The sequence below is a fragment of the Planococcus citri genome, chromosome 4 (assembly GCF_950023065.1).
Source record: "Planococcus citri chromosome 4, ihPlaCitr1.1, whole genome shotgun sequence".
NCBI classification, from domain to species: Eukaryota; Metazoa; Arthropoda; class Insecta; order Hemiptera; family Pseudococcidae; genus Planococcus; species Planococcus citri.
Genome location: NC_088680.1, coordinates 56,518,268 through 56,537,969, shown reverse-complemented (window position 1 = coordinate 56,537,969; position 19,702 = coordinate 56,518,268). Strand labels below are relative to the sequence as shown.

General features: G+C 33.8%; 1 protein-coding gene across 1 annotated transcript in view; it reads right to left on the bottom strand.

Annotated features, from left to right (window-relative positions):
* Positions 1-19,702, bottom strand: part of Art8 (Arginine methyltransferase 8) — an 85,883-nt gene that overhangs the window by 11,463 nt on the left and 54,718 nt on the right. The window contains exon 7 of the transcript XR_010558215.1: positions 139-243. The gene's annotated coding sequence lies outside the window, so the exon portion shown is untranslated. The remainder of the gene's footprint in view (positions 1-138; positions 244-19,702) is intronic.

The window sequence follows — 19,702 nt, the reverse complement described above, 5'->3', positions numbered from 1 at the left end:
AGTTCCCTCAGTGCCGATAGTAAAGAGCTTTTCAAGGATAAGGTTTTGCTAAAATGTTACATTCGTCAATTTCACGTCTAGAATACTTTAAATCAAAAGCTGGCCACGGTTTTGCAATCAATCAAGAAGTTTGCTTACCTGATGAGTAATCTACAAGGAGGATTTTCACTTCTCTCTCGAAGCAATAAGGTTTCTGAGAATTTTGCGGATTTTGTGCACCAAATCATCTTCATTCTGGATTATCTGAAAGTAAGCAAATAATTCAATTAGAGTTTTGATTCTAAGTATTTAATATGTATTAGGTAGATAAGAGTATTAAAAGCTAAATTAGTTTATTAGATTTCAAAAACTTTTTTATATTGGGAGTGCATGAACTTGGCGGTGGTTTGTATGAGGTACCTATTTTAATTCAGAAATGTTCGCAAACCAAGTCCTCCAGGATATTTGTAGTTTTAGATTAGTGACAAAATTATGCAAAAATAAAATATTTAAACTAAAAAAAAAAAAACAAGAAATAATATTTTACACGTTATTTTTAATGACCATTGACCATGTTATAAATGACCTGACAGAAGCAATCTGATTTTTGGTGGTTTTCACTCACTTTTTTTTAGATTTTTTAACAACTTTTTGTTGAAATTTTAAAATGGTGACAATTCTGTAGGAAAAATGAAAATGGCCCAATTTTTGAAGCTTTAGCCTTACTGAATTTGTCTCAATTTCCTCAGCTATTTCAACATGTCTTGATAAAGGCGATTTTTTCTGTTTTAAAATACTGAATAAATTTTAAAAATAATTTCCAAGTATTTTTTCAAACTCAAGCAGGTACTCAAATAGGATTTTGTACAAATTGTTGAAAACTTTCTAATTTTATTCGAATTTATTCACGATTTTGATGAACTTTTGAGCAAGTAGTTCGTTTTTGTTTTCAAGATTATTTCCATTTTGATCGTAGATTTTAGTACCTACACATACAGTGAAATTCCCTCCAATTAAAAACTCATAAAACACATCGCTAAACTCTACAGATAATATCTCAATCACGTTATCCGTCTCTCAAAACTTCCACTTCCCAGCCCATGCGTTCTACGCATGCGCATACGTCATAATTACGTCTTCGGCGCACGCGCAAAACACTATAATAGCATCAATTACATCCAACTTTCTCGTACTTTCGCGTAGTAAATGGCTCGCAGCGACCACACAAATCGACTTTGTAGGATAATTTGTACCAGTCGTTAATATAATAACCGAAATTAAATTTAATTCGAGTAACGATACTTAGACTTAACGTTACCTACATTGCGTGCGCATGATTACAAATTACAATCAGTACGTGTAATACTATGTTTCGCTAAGCTGGCAGAGAGAAAAACGTGGGACTTGGAAAAAAAAAGAGTGAATGAACGACCGAGCAAGAATTTGAAAAAAAATCACCGCACGGTATTTTTGGTCACTCGAGATGGTCTTCTTGGCCATGGCCTCGTCTATTGGTCGAATTTAAGCCAGCGGCAGCATCGCTCGGTTTAAACTCCGCAGCACAACGGCACAATTAGCAATTAACTAATCAAAATAGAAAAAAAGAGATAAAAAATGTGGTACGAATAAAAATTTATGTACACCTGTTGCTACTTAAAAAGGGGTTCTATTTAAAATAAGATATGGGTAGAGAACGAGAGAGGGGAAGTGTGCTACCTAGCTTGTTGCTAGTTGCTGGTGCAGTCATATAGCCGAGGATATTGGCCTTATTACTCCAAGTCTGTGAGACCACACAAGACGAAACTTAACTCGTTCATACATATATTGTGTATGTTAATAATAATAATAATTGTAGCGCCACGTTACAGAATGTATAATACTCCCGAGATTCTGCTTTCTTATAAGGTGGTGTTTCTTTTTTATTTTTTTTTTATTTTACGTGTATTTTAGAAAAAGGTGACTTTTTACATTTCATCAGAGGAATGGCAATAATCATGCAAACATTCAAAATGGTCTACGATACCTATACCGATTTATACATACACAATTCTGTTTACGGCTCAATTAAAACACTTCCAAGACTCGCGATATCTTTCATACACTTATCGAGTCGTGATGTACTTTCACGAGTTTACTCTTCGCGAAACTGCAAATATCCAAGTCGAGGTGTTGGCTTGCGCGTTCTAACCTCTGGACAGTTGTATCTATCTGATGGTTTTTTCATACCATGTTTTCTTAATTAAAATCCAAAGAAATTTGTTGCGCGATGTGCCTTGAAAGGCTACGTTACTCGTCGATGTCGGTATAAAACGCTCGCTCGTGGCTTCGGGATATACCTCTACGTATATGTGGGAGGTAGCCAGATAGAGCTATGGAATTCCACTGTTGAATAATCATTCACGAACAATTAGCTCAATAAGTAGATGTAGGTACTTTTAAGGTACGTTGCGACGAAGTGTGCCAATCAGATAGCTTCTAAAATGCATCGTGATCCGGCCATCGGCCAACAAATTGGCTTTACGTCTATTTAAGGCGAATATTTTGCTTCGGGGGGTGTATTAGTGATGAAGTTCGATGAAGTTTGGTGAAATTGAAAATGGTTTGATGAAAGAAACAGAAAGCCAAGAAGGGGATTAATGCCTCTGTTAGAAAAATTCCATAAATTGAGAGTATGATTATGGAGTTTTATTTTAACCAAACTATGTCAAACGAAAATCCAAGAAAAAATTCATATCTTTTCCAATTTTCCTGACGTTTCAACAAAAAGTAGATACTTAATCTATAAAAAAATATGAAAAATGAATGAAATCTGCCTCATTGTCTTTTGAAAGCGAAAAGATCAGTAAAAATTAAGCTCGATAAGAAATCCAACCCAATCAGTCATCTACTAATATTCAACATTTCAATAAAATGCTCTCAAGTTTTGAAATTTGAGGGGCAAAAATATATGGCCAAGTTTCAGGTCGTTTTGATTCAAAAAAATCAGCCAATTTCCTGAGCTTTAGATCAAAATCAAAAATTGTAACCTTTTTTAACTTGAAAAGAAGGATAAAAAATTACTCGACAAAAAAGTGGACCATTTTTTGGTATTTTGAACAAAATTCAAGCTATTTTCAAAATTTAAAAAAAAATCCTAAAAATGCTTGAAAAAAGGACAAAGTAATCTTTTCACATTATGTTAAGTTCAAATGTGAAAAAAATTAAGGCAAATTTTGAATCTAAAACATCAAAAATTGACCCATTTTGTTTTTCGCTTTCAAATGGCGACCATTTTTTTAAAATTTCAATACACAGTTTTTTGAAATGCTGAAAAAAGTGAAGCAAAACACAACCAAAAATTATATCACACTGAAATGTCAAAGAATTGAGGGATAAGTCTGACATTGAAATTTAAAATTTAAGCCATTTTTTGGTCTGTAAACAAAATGCTCATCATTTTTGAAATTTAATAGAACTTTACACAAAAGTTTGAGCAATGGGAGTCAAAAAATCATCTAAAGTTCAAGTTTATGTTAAAATTTTAACTAATCGAGGTAAATTTTGATATCAAAACTAAAAAATTGAGTCATTTTTTGGGGTTCCTGCAATATTTTGACCATTTTTGGGATTATTGAAAAAATCCATAAAACCTAGCTATCTCTCTCTCTCAAAAAAAAAAAAAAAAATCACCAAAGGAATAAACACAAATTCCGATTTTAAAACTTGAAAAATCGAGCCAATTTTGTTCTTCCCAACAAAATGGTTCCCATTTTTCAACTTTCAATTTTCAATAAAAATTAGAAAAAAAACACACGTTATGTTAAAATGTTGAAAAAGTGAGGCAAATTCTAAACATTGAAATTTTTAAAATTAAGTCATTTTTTGGACTGGCAAAAAAATGTCCAAGATTTTGAAATTTTATCATTCAAATAATTGAGACAAATAGAATTCTGGTGCCTAAAAAAATTATAAAAATTGCGCCATGTCACAAAAAAGTCTGAAAATAAAACAGGAAAAAAATTACCATGCATCAAGATAAATGCTGAAAAGTGAGAGAATTGAGACAGATTTTAATACCAAAACTTCAAAAATTGAACCATTTTTGTTTTTTGTAATTTTTCCAACAAAATGGCAACCATTTTCAAAATTTCAGCAGAAAATTGTTCAAAAATCAGGAAAAAATGAGTGAAAATCATCAAAAATGAAGTCATGTTGGAATGTCAAAGATTAAAGCAAATTCTGACACCAAAATTTAAAAATTGAGCCATTTTTGTTTTTCCCCCAATTTTTTCAAAAAAATGGCAATCATTTTCAAAATTTCAACAAAAAATTGTTTAAAAATCAGGAAAAAATGAGTGAAAATCATCGAAAATGAAGTCATGTTGGAATGTCAAAAATTAAAGCAAATTCTGACACCAAAATTTTAAAAACTGAACCATTTTTGTTTTTCCCAATTTTTCCAAAAAAATGGCAACCATTTCTATTTCAACATAAAATACGAGTAGTTAAAAAACAGGAAAAAATGAGTGAAAATCATCAAAAATGAAGTCATGTTGGAATGTCAAAAATTAAAGCAAATTCTGACACCAAAATTTTAAAAACTGAGCCACTTTCGGTTCTCCCAATAAAATTGTAAATATTTTCAAAATGTGAACAAGAAGTTGTGAAAAAATTTACTTATAGAAAAGTACGAGAGTGAAAAAAATCATCAAACATGATGTTATGCTAAAATGTCAAAGAAATAAAACAAATTCTGAGATTAAATTTTTTTTTAAATTAAGCCATATTTTGTTTCGTTTTTTAACAAAATTTTAACAATTTTGGAAATTCAATAAAAAGTCGTACAGAAATTACAGAATTTCCAAGAGAGTGACTGAAAAAAAAAATCATCAATTGGCATAAAGTTACCTTGAAGGTTTGAAATGTTTAAAAAGTGAACCAAATTTCAATTAGGTAGATACGTATATTGGGTCAAGTCATTTTTCATTTATTTTTCAATTTTGAAAAATTGCGACCTTCAAGGGGTGCAAAATGGACTCATACAATCAAAAATTACGAAAATTTCGTAGGTTCTTTAAATCACTCAGAGGTTAGGTTCTGTGACTTCAAAATGTTGAAAAATAAAACATGTTTGATCTTTTTAAAATGTTTTTTTGTTTTTTGCTTTTAAAATTCTCAACCTCTCAGTTGGTTCTCAAAAAAATTAAAATTTCCCAACAAACTTTTGAAAACCTGAATTTATTAGTTTCAAAAATATAGGTATGTGGGTTAAAAATGGATGAAAACCACATTCCATGCTCTAAAAAATAAACGTGGCCAAAAACTTCAAAAAACTTTCTTCAGTGGTTCCAAAAATACGTGTACGATTCCGTCAAATACAACATATCAATGATTATAATGCAATGGTTTGGAGTTTTTCTGCTCTTTTCGCTTGAAAAATAAAAAATCATGTTTTCATTTAGAAACTTTTTTTCTACTTCGTGTTTCCAACCAAAAAATTCATTGTTTTCTCGAATTCCGAATGGACAGCCCTTTTCACTCGGAATCCTTCGACATAAACAAAGGTGTACCTATGGGTGCTTGGTATCTGCAGGACGATCTCAGATTAATTTCCGAACAACCGCGATTAAAATCACGACCGGATGTAGATACTCTCTTCAGCACCCAATCTATTATAATACAAATTATCCTCCCATCTTTTTCATACCTTTTTTCTCAAATCATCCAGTACCCAGAGAGTGAGCTTATCGATTCGATGGTTAACATCATGATATCCACCTACACACACAGTACACACATCAGTCGACTTATGTAAGTTCTCGCACACTCCCCGAGCCCGAATCAAGATAAAAATATCCACGACAGTATCTGTCGTCTTGTACATATTTTATGTACGTAAGTTGTGCGGCAGTACCATCTCGTAATTTTTCACAGATACACTCTTATACCTTACCAAAGACGACGACGACATTTTATACAAAATCAAAACAACCCAGTGCCAGTCTCGTGTGTTTGTGTTTACCCACCTCAAGGTCGCGCAGTCTAAAGGTCAATCGTGGTCGATTCGGCTTCCGAAGTCGGACTCGTACAAAGGAAATTAACGCCGGCTAAAAGAACACACGAAGAGGAAAAAAAGGGGGCAGAGGGACCTTAGATGAGGAGAAAAAATTATATCATTCAAATTGAATTAAGCGATACCGGATTCTAATTCATGCGTAACGCGATTTGTGCTTGTGCAGCATCGCATCACGGACGGAATGGGGAATGGGTAAAGATGATGACGCGAGTCGAGGGGTGGGGTGGAGGGGGTGGGCAGGGGGGAGCAGAATTACGGTTTAATGATGATGTAGTAGCAACTTACACAATTTACGCCACAGGCTCGAGTATAATAAAGACTTCTCTCGAATATTGCTATAGTACGCCAATGGCCAATGTAAGATATTCTTGCTGAATGGATATGACGACATTGGCTAGTTGGGTGGTCGCTGTGTGTGGCACGATGCGCGCGCACCTTACGTTGCGTTGATAATGTGAAACTTTTTAACAGTTATTCGTCATCCAGCGAGAACCGGATGGAATTAATTTTTTTCTACCCGTGTTTACGGAAGTAGAATTTCGACGTGAGGGTGCGCCAGTCTCGAGGGATCATCCGTCTCCTCCGCCGAATGGACCTTCGCGCGGACGTGAAAAAATCGCCAAGATTAAGCTTTCTATATCTCGATTTAAGCTGGTTATCGAAATCTTGCGAGAGAAACGTCTTCCATTTTTTTTTTTCAAAAGTACGTAATGTGTGTTTTTTTTTAAAAATCCCACCCATGCATTTCGTATCCTTTTAAATACATTTCACCCCATTATATTAACCATATGGCTGTGTCAATTTTAACCCTCGATGCGGCCAGCTTACGTAACTTGAATCATAGCTCATCATTTCGTCGCAAACCTCAACTTCATCAACATTCACAGCCATATTCACATGTCAATTATGTACTTGGGTAAACACAGCTCGCGACTCTGTACTCGCCGGAGGTCTATTGAATCATTTACTCTTAATTATTATAGCCTACATCGCGACAATGTTCGCTAATCAATGAAACGTTTCACAAATTGCCTTAATGCAATTCTCTGTAGCGTAATAGCGTGTCATGTTTACTCATTACTCATTCATAGTATGGGATACGACGATGTACTTGATTAACATGTACCATGTACCACTAAAGTCTTCCTCATCCTTTTCCTCTTCACGATACACGTACAGAGGTAGGTAGCCTATCATGTCATCAACCAGCAACATATCAGTCTAGAAGAGCATTTAATACGATCTCGCAGATACTCAAACAGGTAAAAGTAAGTATAGAAATTTAAATACAGCTTCATATACGTACGTACGTACAGTAAATATAAACTAGGATTTAAGCAGGTCATTTATTACACAACCAGGAAAAAATTCTATACCACCTCATCGCAAAGCATCATAGATTAAAATCTTATTTCAACGAGACCAAAACCAAAAAAAAAAAAAATGCTTCCAAGAAGATATATTTCTGGAAAGAAAAAATTCGTGGAATTGACTCAAGGTATCTATCTCGCTTATGGAAAATTCTTCAAATAAAAACAATGTTAACAGAGTGATTTATTTCACAGTAGAAAGTAGGTAGGTATTTTTACTGTTGCTAAATACTCGAACGAATTAAACTGAATTTATTATCCACTTGTGATGGTTATTTTTAACAAATGAGCCGATTTAAGCATTTTAAACAAGATTCATTAGTGTTGCTGAGAGTACAAGTTTGGCTCATTAATTGACTAAATTATTGTCGTGTTGGTTATAGCTGAGATGATTTTGGGCTAGTTTATTTTATTGTCGCGAAGAAATGTTCTAGGAAAAAAAGTAGTTTGAATTTCAAATTTTTCAAAAGATGGTACTTGAATTTTCCACGAATAAATTGAATGTACTTATTAAAGGGTCACTGGCGAAGTTTGGTGGAATGAAGGGAGGGGGATGAAAAAGCAAAATTTCACACCTGATAAGAAAAGTGCATTGTCGATTAAGATCATATTTTGCCTTTATAATTAGATGATATAGGTACTGGTACTCGTTACTATTTTGAAAAAAAAAGTCAGAAACAAGGGAGCAACGAGAGGTTTAATCAAAAATGAATACTATTCCAGTTCAGCGACCTCAAATTGAATGATATCAACATGTCACACCTATTCTCATGATTTTTTTGAAACTTTATTCAAAATTAGAGAGCTGGAGAAGAAATAAATATTCAAACTAGGTCGTTAGTAACTAAAAAATTTAATCGAAAAAATACGTCAATATTCGAACTTGACAGGTACCTGTAAATTAATAACAATCGATAAGCCATTTAATTTTTGAATTTTTTTAGAATATTAGACAAAATTGGGACTCTATGAAACGTTGAGTTTTCACTTCAGGTCTCTTTTGGGATGAATATGAGTATTCAAAGTTTGGCAGTTTTTAATAATTAATAGGACCATCAAAGAGAACTCGTGATTTGAGCAAAATCGAAGGAGCCAAGTAGACGTTTGGTTCATTTTTCAACTTCGGCCACTACATATTTCCTACTCTGGTGACTTTTTGGTGACAGATCCACCAAGAAGTGGCGATATTTGAGCGATTTTGTGAACCTGGTGACTTCTGTTGAATCTTGATGACTGATTCACCAGAACATTGAAAAATCATATTTCATACCCTGGTGACTTTTTGGTGACAGGTACACCAAGAAGTGGCCATATTTGAGCGATTTTGTGAACCTGGTGACTTCTGGTGAATCTTGGTGAATGATTCACCAGAAGTCACTAGGATTCACCAGAACATTGAAAATTGATATTTCATACCCTGGTGACTTGGTAGTGGCCATATTTGAACGATTTTGTGCACCTGGTGACTTCTGGTGAATCTTGGTGACTGATTCACCAGAACATTGAAAAAAGATATTTCATACCCCGGTGACTTTTTGGTGACAAATACACCAGGAAGTGGCTATATTTGAGCGATTTTGTGAACCTGGTGACTTCTGGTGAATCTTGGTGACTGATTCACCAGAACATCGAAAAGTCATATTTCATACCCTGGTGACTTTTTAGTGACAGATCCACCAAGAAGTGGCCATATTTGAGCGATTTTGTAAACCTGGCGACTTCTAGTGAATCTTGGTGACTGATTCACCAGAACATTGAAAAGTCAAGTTTCACACTATGGTGACTTTTTAGTGACAGATCCACCAAGAAGTGGCCATATTTCAGCGATTTTGTGAACCTGGTGACTTCTGGTGATAGTCTATATTCTATGGGCCGAAAAGTGTTCAAAAAAAATTTTCGGTATGGGGACTAAAAAGTTTTACATTTTATGGGTATTCACAAGCACCCTCGTTCCAAAAATGCAATGTTCCCAACCCTAAGTCTGTGGGCTCACCCCCTGGGGGGCTCCCGAAAGTCGACTGTAAATACTTTTCGGGGACTATGGGAACATTATATTTTTGAAAAGGGCATATACCACTGATTGAAAAAATAAAATGTTCCCACCCCTCCGACCATGGGCTGAGGTACCACCCCCCTAGAGGGGGTGTGAAAGCCCGTCTTGTGGTGTGTATTTTCGTAATTTTTGGGTGAAATCTACACTGTCGTATTGTTATAGTTTAAAAATAATCAATACCCCCTTCCTCCCCCACCCCTAAAAAAGGTCCACCCCCCCTCAAAATTTAAAATGCGTATATTTCCTGATGTAATGCACTTATTTGAGTGAAATTTTTTTTGTTAGGTTACAATTAATGCTTAGAATTTGAGAAATATTTTTTCCACTCTCCCTCACCTCCCACTCACGCCTCATCTTCCTACTCAGATAATTGAGATCACACAACTTTGGCTGTAATGCAGTTATTTTCGCGCGGTTTTCGCTATTAACCTTCAAGTTAAACCTGTAATGTAAATAAAGGAACACTTACATCATCCTTTGTACTCCTGTTTCATCCTCTCCCCTCCATTACTTCAAAATTATCTATTTTTGGTCACATTTTTAGCAGTTTTGCCTTCTTTTTTTTGTTTGAAATTTTTCATAATAGTACTTCAAATAGGGAACTAGCTTCAGATGGTTAAGTATAAAATTTATTATTCAAAAAATAGAACAAAATCATTTTAGATGCAAAAATTTAATTTTGCCGCTTTTGAAATTTTTAAAATTTCAACAATTATTCATGCTTTTAAACATTTTAATTCCAGAACAGAAAAGCTAATTATCCCAAGCAAAACGAGAAACGAAGGCAAAAGTTCCAGAAAATTGGTCATTTATAAGTTTGATTAGCATCAATAAGAGTAAAATAAGTTAATTTTATGGGCCTTGAGCTTTGACATTCTTCTAATTGCAGCTGGCATTTTATAAAAATTTCAATTTCTGAAAGAGAAATGAATCAGCACCAGCGGAGCTCTCAAAAATTGAGATAAGGAAAATCATGTATAGGTACTTTATCTTATTTTCGAAAATAAGTTGACTGGAGCGAAGCAAACCTAATACATTAGTTTTTGAAAACTGATAATTCAGAAAATTGAATAGCATTTCTCTAAATTTTTTGGAACGAAAAACGAGATAACTACTAACTAAGTATAGGTCATTTATTAGAAAATGTGTAATTCTTGAAGAGAAACTACATCATCTTTAATGAAGTGGTCGATTTTCTTGACATTTTGTCTATTTTCAGCGAACCTTCACATTTTTGAAAGTTGAATGAGATTCTCATGTACGTAATGGATGGATAGCAATTTGAGAGTAAAAAATTAGCCTGAGCGAGGCGAGGCTGAAAGATTTCGGGGAATTTACAATTCGAAAACAATAGGAAAAGGTGTGCGAAATGTAGAGTATACTGAAGATCCAAAAGTTTTCTTTAAAAAATTATAAAATAATGCTTATCCGAATTTTAAACTAGTGAAAACCAATAAAATCAAGTCCAAAACGATGCCGTTTTTTTAAAAATTTATGAATTCAAACGCTTTTGCACTCGCATTCATTTCTTTATTCCAAAACTGAAATTTTTTGAAAATTATTTTTCAAATTTTTAAAATGTTAAAACCAGAAAAATTGTATTTTCACGTCTAAAAAGATACCTAGGCCTATTATTTAGTTCTTGAATTATGAATTTTTGAAAGCTTCTGCCCTCATTTCGCTCTAAGGGCAAAGTTTCTTCAATATTCTGAAATTTACATTTTTAAATCAGGGAACAAGACTAAAAAAATGATTTTTTAATCCTAGAATTAGAAATGTTTGATAGCTTTTGCCTTCGCTTCGCTTGGGCTAATCGTTTTTCGTTTCAAAATTTACCAACCATTAAATTTGAAGAATTTTAAAGTCAATAGAATCAACTTACATACCTACTTATTATTTACATTGAAAGTAATGCTATGTATTCAATTTTCTGAATTATAAATTTTCAAAAGCTTTTAGGTTTGCTTTGCTCTAGTTGACTTATTTTCGAAAATAAGACAAAGTACATGATTTTCCTTTTCTCAATTCTTGAGTTTTTCAACTAGAAGAATGTCACGGTTCAAGGTCCATAAAATTAACTTATTTTCAGGGCTCGGATTTTTATGCTGGAGCATACTTTTTGTATGCATAGGGGATAGGGAATTTTTCAATTATCTCCACGATTTATGAAATTTCAAGTAGAATGAGCCTAATTTGTTAGAGCATATTTTGGCATATTTCACCATAAAAGCATGAATTTCAGCATATTTAAGAAATACCTATTTTACGTTTTTAACAGTTTTTAGGGAATGTTTTTCGCTCAATTTCAAATTTTTGCATCATATTAGTAAGTATCTGGATATTTTTAATTTTTTCCCCGCAAAATTTGTAAAACTGTCAATATAGCTCACCCATACCCACTTATTATTTTTTGTTCATTTTAGTTGTTTTTTATTCCTTTAATAATGAAATTCGAATCATCTTTTCGTGATTTTAAAACGCTCTATTTTGTATTTTTGTTTGTGAATTCTTGGTATTACACAACAATATAAAGTAAGTATTAGGTATATAAAATCCTATAGGAATTGATTTTTCCTGTAAAACAATGCCCATATCGTTATGGAATATTTAAGCGCATATTTTGGGTTTTTTAGGGAAAGAATATACGAGCCCTGCTCATTTTATACCTACTTATTGATCCTATTCAATCTTTTAAATGACCAATTTTCTGGAACTTTTGCCTTCGTTTCTCGTTTTGCTCGGGATAATTAGCTTTTCTGTTCTGGAATTAAAATGTTTAAAAGCATGAATAATTGTTGAAATTTTAAAAATTTCAAATGCGGCAAAATTAAATTTTTGCATCTAAAATGATTTTGTTCTATTTTTTGAATAATAAATTTTATACTTAACCATCTGAAGCTAGTTCCCTATTTGAAGTACTATTATGAAAAATTTCAAACAAAAAAAAGAAGGCAAAACTGCTAAAAATGTGACCAAAAATAGATAATTTTGAAGTAATGGAGGGGAGAGGATGAAACAGGAGTACAAAGGATGATGTAAGTGTTCCTTTATTTACATTACAGGTTTAACTTGAAGGTTAATAGCGAAAACCGCGCGAAAATAACTGCATTACAGCCAAAGTTGTGTGATCTCAATTATCTGAGTAGGAAGATGAGGCGTGAGTGGGAGGTGAGGGAGAGTGGAAAAAATATTTCTCAAATTCTAAGCATTAATTGTAACCTAACAAAAAAAATTTCACTCAAATAAGTGCATTACATCAGGAAATATACGCATTTTAAATTTTGAGGGGGGGTGGACCCTTTTTAGGGGTGGGGGAGGAAGGGGGTATTGATTATTTTTAAACTATAACAATACGACAGTGTAGATTTCACCCAAAAATTACGAAAATACACACCACAAGACGGGCTTTCACACCCCCTCTAGGGGGGTGGTACCTCAGCCCATGGTCGGAGGGGTGGGAACATTTTATTTTTTCAATCAGTGGTATATGCCCTTTTCAAAAATATAATGTTCCCATAGTCCCCGAAAAGTATTTACAGTCGACTTTCGGGAGCCCCCCAGGGGGTGAGCCCACAGACTTAGGGTTGGGAACATTGCATTTTTGGAACGAGGGTGCTTGTGAATACCCATAAAATATAAAACTTTTCAGTCCCCGAGAGGTTTTTAAAAAAGTCGATTTCTAGAGCACTTTTTAGGGTATAGAATATAGACTATGAATCTTGGTGACTGATTCGTCCCAGAACTCACCAGGATTCACCAGAACATTGAAAAGTCATATTTCATACTCTGGTGACTTTTAGGTGAAAGATCCGCCAAGATGTGGCCATATTTGAGCGATTTTGTAAGCCTGGTGACTTCAGGTGAATCTTGGTGACTGATTCATCAGAAGTCACCAGGATTCACCAGAACATTGATAAATCATATTTCATACCCTGGTGACTTTTTGGTGACAGATACACCAAGAAGTGGCTATATTTGAGCCATTTTGTAAACCTGGTGACGTCTGGTGAATCTTGGTGACTGATTCATCAGAAGTCACCAGGATTCACCAGAACATCGAACATCGAAAAGTCATGTTTCATACTCTGGTGACTTTTTGGTGACAGGTACACCAAGAAGCGGCCATATTTGAGCGATTTTGTAAGCCTGGTGACTTCTGGTGAAACTTGGTGACTGATTCACCAGAAGTCACCAGGATCCACCAGAGCATTGAAAAGTCATATTTCATACTCTGGTGACTTTTTAGTGACAGATCCATCAAGAAGGGGCCATATTTGAGCGATTTTGTGAACCTGGTGAATCTTGGTGACTGATTCACTAGAAGTCACCAGGATTCACCTGAACATTGAAAAGTCATATGTACTATTTCTCAGGGCATTTCATATTTTCAGACCTAATATATAATTATTGTTCGACTATAAAACTTGGATTTTTGGAAAAGTATGCCCAAAAATTTTCGAATTTTTCTCAGCAAACAATGTTGGTTATATAAGACATTAAAAAATGCTAAAAATATAACATTTAAGTAAAAAAAAAATCTGACTTACCTACCTATCCAAAACTACGAAAAATGACACTCTAAATTTTTTTCACAATCTGCAGAAATATTTGATTAAGTATTTCAATTGATTTTGAACTCTTCGACGATTTTTTTTGGGGGGGAGGGGGTATTGTGGTCAAGTCGCTTATACGTACGAGGAATGTATCCTAATTAACAGGCAAAAAAAATCTGAACCGGACAGAGCCAATTCGGAATATTATTCGAAAATAAATCATCAGTCAAAATTTTAGGTGTCAAAGTGTTTTTTTCAATTTTTGAGAAAAAAAATTTGAGCCAAAATGCGAACAAATAAAAATGTTACTAAATTGACATAAGAAGCTGAAACTGGGTAATTTCCCTATTTTCTGACCCTGAAAGTCGATTCAAAAAGGTTTCGAAATTTTTTGAACAGTTCTGAAGTCTCCAGAAGATTTTTGAAAATTGAAATCTCCGCAAAATTTGGCCCAATAAAATTCGAATGCTGAAATTTCAACACGCTGAGCCAATTAGAGATGGCTTCAAGCCATTCTAAACTTTCCAGTCACATCTTCGAATTTTCATGTTTTTCAACAAATTATAAAATTCAATGTACCTATGTATCCAAGTCGTTTTTTTACCAAAAAATCTGAAATTCACAGTTTTTGCTTCATTTTTGACATCCTGAGCATACTGAAGATGGTCTCAAGCTTTTTTTGGAGTCTCCAGTAACTTTTTGAAAATTCCAGTGAATTAAAAATCTGTCCAGGTTAACTTTAGCACTTATAAAAATGAAATTGATGCTTTTTAGCGACTTATTCGACCATCAATCGCATTTATTCGAGTTAAAGTTTGATTTGAACAATTTAAATGGCATTTTTCGAAAACTAGAACTTCCAAAGCATGGCTGGAGCATGCTAAAATTAGGTTATATGTAGTGTCAATTTTAGCTTTCCATCTTCATCAGGTAAAACTTTGTGTACCTACTGTAAATGTTAATTACAAAAAATCTGTTGAAGTCTCCAGAACTTTTCAAAACGATTCGAATTCTTTTCCTAACACCCCCCCCCCCCCCCCCCCGGCTAGATCACTGGTCTCCATTCTGTCTCTCGAATAATTTTTTCTCCTGTCAGTCCTTGTTACTTACCTATATCATACATCATCCAATGGGAAAAAAAACTTCAAATACACACCCCGCCCCCGCAGGAAAAGCCACATGCAGAGTCTCACAAACGATTCATGAACACACTCAAAAAATAAACCACCATCACAGACCGCGTCGTATTTTGAACCCAATTTTACCCACCATTTTTATCTCATAAAAATATAGAGATCGCGATCGTAAAGCCAACATTAAAATATATAATTTCCAACCATATTTCCATATAAACTGCCCATCAAATAAACCAACACACACCTCAACAATCCAAAAACTTCACCTACGATGGCACGTGGTCCAGGGCCGACTTCAGCGACACTAACAGCAGCACGACTATTCTACGAGTATTTACGATGTCTTTTCGACGTATTCGTTTTATTGGCACTTCTCATCTCACGTGTAGGTACTGACAAGTTCCCTAATAGAATGAAAATGGCAATTCACAGTTCACACGACGGTTCGTAATATTCGTACGTATATATGAAAAATTTCAAAGTTTTGTACGAAAATGCGTGTAAAAAAAAAAAAAGAAGAAAATAAATGAAAGGTAAACCGTAGAGCGTTACATTTGGATTGGAGCCAGTTGGCTAAACAGCGAAAATAACAAGTTTGTTTTAGGTACGCGTAATCCGGTAGTCTGTCAAATATGTAATAATTAGTCAAACTACGGTTACACATTGATGTTATCCGGACGCATTGCAATAAATTATTTATTTTTATTTTCGATCGTTAAAAATTTGCATTTCATTATGGCGAAGCATGCAGGTCGTAAAAAAACGCCGTACGATGCATTAACAACGTACCACTGCCTGTATGTTGGTACATGAACGAGTATACAAAAGCCTCCCTTTAGAATAAGTGTACCAAACACTTTAAAAACTGTTATGGTGAGTACCTTCTTATAATACCTACTGATAATATCGCTGTCAAAAGATCGCCGATATGAAAACTAACCCGATATTTTCCTCATTTATCTCGAGCACACGTTCATTTCGAGTGTCTATTTTTTGCCTAATTTTTTCTTTAGAAGAGCAACTGATTGGCTATAGGTTTAGCAAATCAATGCATTAAATTTGGATTCGGTTTGATAAAACTTTATTTTGGAATGTATGTAGTTTTTGGAAAATACACTAAATAGGGCTTTGGAAAGTTTGACCTTTCATTCCGTTTTCTATTTTGGGGGGGGGGAGGAAGGGAAGAATTTTTTATATAGACCTCCCTTCATACCAATAAAATTTTTTAGCAAATTCCGATTTTTTTTTAATTCAGCGAAAAATCAACCCCAACTTCAATGTCCAATCAAATCTGGGAATTTTTTTTTCGAGTTGAAGATTGAAAAAAAAATAGACTTTTGAGCTTCAATGTCGGGCTAAAATGTTTGCAAATGCAGTCACATTTTGTAATTATGTAGGTACTTAATTGTGATCCGTTTCATCCACTCAAGTTCATTCTCCCTACGAAGTACGAACATACTTACTTATCCCAGCCGAGAGAAATGTTTTTGAACAAGAGTCAAGACAAAGCTAAATTGAAAGTGTTATATTCCCTGATAAAAAGAATGACTCGGAGTTTTGTAAATTTAAAATCTAGGTTTATTATACTTACAAAAAAAAAAAAATTATAAACCTATAAAATTAATAATTTACAAAAATAATAGGAAATAAAAATAAAAATTCAATTTATAAAAATGACGAGAAATAAAAATAAAAAATATACCAAGAAAATTCCGTTTAAAAAATTAAAATGAATTAAATAATAAATATAGGTAATTAAAAACTTACAGTTTTGACAAGATTCCTCGTTGCTCAAAGTGAAACGAATTGAGATTTGGAAAGCAGAGATTAAATAAGAAATACAAATTCGGAGCTTTGAAAATAAAAATTCAAAAAAAAACTGGAGATTTAAATTGAGTAAAAATGAAACAGATGAAACTAGAAGTTGAACTGATTCGCGAAATAGAAATTAAATAAATTCGCAATCTATTTAAATATTGGTAAAAAGTCATGAAAAAAAGAACGTTGAATTAGCAAGAATGAAGTAAACTCTTGAAAATTTGAAACTGAACTGACTTTAGGTAAGTCTTTTCCATGCTTGTATTTATATTAAATTGGCCAATATAAGCAACAGGGAGACTTTATTAGGCACCTGGGGATGAAACTTATGTTATTTTGTGGTCATTTTCAATAGCCAATTAATAAGTTCCAATAGCTATCAAAAATGTATACTGATCACAAGACGACAGTTTTTCAGCAGAAATTTGTAAAAAGAGGGATTGTTGACTTTTACAACCAAGGTAATAAAATCACTTGACATGATTTTTAAAAGGAGAAAAACGGTGCTACCTATTGGTATCAGCATGCAAACAATTAGGTTGATCAAAAAGTTGTAAAATTTTATAACAAGAGATGTATTTGTTATATTTTTTAACATTTTTGCAGATGTTCGCGGTTGCTCAAAGTAAAATTTTATAGCTAACAGAAAAAAATGAAGGAAGTATGAATTAAAGATGTAAAAGTCAACTGAATTTTAAACAAAACTTTATTTAATCAATTTTTTATTATTGGGTAAACAATATAGGCTCATCCCGAGGTCTTGGGGCAGGTGTTCACATACCAAGGGGGATTTGGTTCCTACTAGAGGTGAAAACGGTTACGCTACCCGCTTACCGGTATCTGGTTAAAATACTGGCTAAACCCGCTAGTGGTTGTATCGGGTTGATTCGGATATAGATAGTAGCGTATAGCGAGTACAACCCGAAAGTTTTTGCATTTGGTCTGCGCACGCACCCCAAAATTTGATAATGCGTAAGTGGGAGGAGTTATGCTTCGACACCTGTCGTTCGTATGTGTGATTGACGTTTGACATGATTGATGACAATGATGATGTCATGCCGGTACACCAGCTACGCATTCAATGCGCTACTAGTTATATCCTGAACCGGTGTGACATTTTTTCAATTCGCTACCCGCTACTACCGAGTAGCGAGAATTTACGATACGGATACGATAGTTACCCGCTGTCAGCAAGTACCATTTTCAGCTCTAGTTCCTACCTACCCATTTCATAATATTTTGTTATATTTCATTTGAAATACAGTAAAAGCTGCTTATTATTATAATGGTTAATGTTATAAATCGCTTAATGTTATTAAAATTTAAAATTGTTCGGCCCCGATCTTGTATATCTCAATACATTGAAATTCCATCAGTTATTGTAATTGGAGCATCGGATAATGTTATAATTTTTAACTAACTTTAATGCATTTTTTCGCATTTGAAGAGTGATATTCCAAAACTCGCTTTGTCCATTTTTATCAAAGTTGAGTTTTCAGTGGTAGGTACTAAAGCCCGGAACAATGTCGTTAGTCGTTACAACGACATCGCTTCAAAACTGTTAACGATACTGTTAGTAACAGGTTTTTTTGAAGCGATGTCGTTAGTGTCGCTTTTGGTATCGCTATCGCAAACGCTTTTGAATACTGACTCACACACTCACACACCCCCGCGCTCATATAAGCGTGCGCAACCATTCATGTATTCATGCAACAGATAAGGATTTCTGTGCCCATGCATAAATTATACTGAAATAATCGTTTTATGAAAAGTGATTGTACCAACTAACAGGTTCGGGTTTTATTTGGCGATACCGATTACTAACGGATATCGCTTTTAAGCGATGCGATAGCTGTTATAATTACATCACTAACGACATCGTTCCGGGCTTTAGTGGGTACCTGGTAGATGAAGTATTAACTCACATTCCTACATCATCAACCTACCAAAATGAGGTGTTAAACTCACCTAAATAGCCAATTCACTAAAAATTAAAAAAAGATAATGTTCCAAAACGCGCTTTGTCCATTTTTATTGAAATTTTTTTCAGCAGTATTTAGTGGATGAAATGTATACCTACACTCCTACATCATAAATCCACCCAAATAAAGTGCTAAACTCGCCTAAAAAGCCAATTTACCCGTTTAAAGGGAAACTGTTTTTCCTCTCTCCTGAAAAGTTGTGAAAATGGACAAAGCGAGTTTTGGAATATCACTCTTCATTTTTATAAATTTTAAAGTGTTTTTACCTAACACTTTTACCCATTTTTTGCCTAATTTTTCTGAAATTTCAGACGTTTTTTCTGATTGACATAATTTTTAATACTTTTTTCATCACTTTTTGAAGTTTCAACCAATTTTCAACACTTTTTCTCACAATTTTTGCGAAATTGTCGTGCAATGACCACATATTTAGTAAAAAAATTGATCATGTAAACATTTCTGACAAAAAATTCATTTTTTTTCAATCGGTTTGTGTTATAAGTCGCTTAATGTTATTAAATTGGGCTGGGACAAACGTTATAACATTAAGCGGCTTTTACTGTATTATGAAGTACTCTTATATCTGCTGGTAGTAGAATTTTAGGACTAGAGATTTGGCGGTATATTACAAAAGAGCATAGAAAAGTACCTGACTAACCAAAATTTCAGAAGCTAAAGCATTTACCTATACATTATTCGATTTTTGGTGAATTTTTGGAAATCAAATTTGAATCAAAAATGAGAAAAAAGTCAAAA